We start from the raw sequence: 1,464 nt of genomic DNA on the forward strand, positions 1-1,464 counted from the left end.
AGATAGATAGATAGATACATAGATACATAGATAGATAGATAGATAGATAGATAGATAGATAGATAGATAGATAGATATAGATAGATAGATGATACATAGATACATAGATACATAGATACATAGATACATAGATACATAGATACATAGATAGATAGATACATACATACATACATACATACATAGATACATAGATACATAGATACATAGATATTCCAGGACAGCCAGGGCTACACAGAGAAGCCCTGTGTCAAAACCAAAACCAAAACCAAACAAACAAACAAAAAACTAAATATGGCTTCATGGGTAAATATGCTTGCTGCCAAACCTGATCATCTAAGTCCAATCCCTGGGACACACATGGTGGAAGGAGGGAACCGCCTTCTCCAAACTGTCTTTGTACCTCCACACATAAATCTTCACATATGTATGTACACACATGTACACATACGGGGTGGGAAAGAAAAAGGAGGCCCAAGCCAAAACACAGGTACTGTTAGGCAGGTAGCACCAACGGAATCCAGCGAGCATTGTCATAGAGTAGCTTTTATTTGTTCATAACACAAACAAATGATAAGCATGTGAGTGAGGGATATGGTAATTAGCTTGATTGGATAACCACACAATGTATACAAGCCTGGAAGCATCACAGGGTACCTCACAAACACATATGCTTATCTCTAGGTCAGGACCAAAGGCCCATAAGCCTGGCTGCTAGAGCAGAGGTGCTGAGAGAGGCGGATCACAAGTCCAACTACAGTTTCGAGTTCAAGGCTAACCTAGGGAACCTAGTGAGGTATTTCAGTTTTAAAAATTACATATATAATTACATATGTATAAATATATAATATAAAGTTATATGCTTATAATATATATTAAACATATGTTTTAAGGGTTGGAGAAATGGGTTAAAGTTTTTAAGAGCACTTACGGCTCTTGATGAGAACCTTGGTATCCAAGAACCAGCACTTCTATGGTGGCTCATAACCCTCTGTAACTCCAGCTCCAGGCAACCTCTTCTGACTCCACAGGCACTAAGCACACAGGCTAAATGCATGAATAGAATAAATACATCTTTTAAAATAATAATATTAATAAAGTGTTCCTTAAGCACAAAATATGTCTTTTCAGATAGAAAGAAGCAAGGCAGATGGTCAGTTTGTTTGAAACCGACTGAACTATTAGAGGGCCCTCCTTCAGAATTTATGATCAAATCACTTTGTTCTTCTATTCTAAATAATAACTTTATCTTTGTTTGGATTTTGAAGCTCATAAAGAGATTCAAATCCCAAATGAGAGGCTGAGATAGACTCAGAGCTTGACTGCCATGTGCAAAGCCTGAGTTTAGTCCCCAGCACTGAAAAAGGCCAGGGCTGGGGGGCAGAAGGGGTGCTCCTAAAGGCTTCATTTCAAACTTTTGTGTAACTCTTGCATAAACACAGTTGCATCATGTCTCAGACACCACCT

Source organism: Mus musculus, chromosome 10 (assembly GCF_000001635.26).
Source record: "Mus musculus strain C57BL/6J chromosome 10, GRCm38.p6 C57BL/6J".
NCBI classification, from domain to species: domain Eukaryota; kingdom Metazoa; phylum Chordata; class Mammalia; order Rodentia; family Muridae; genus Mus; species Mus musculus.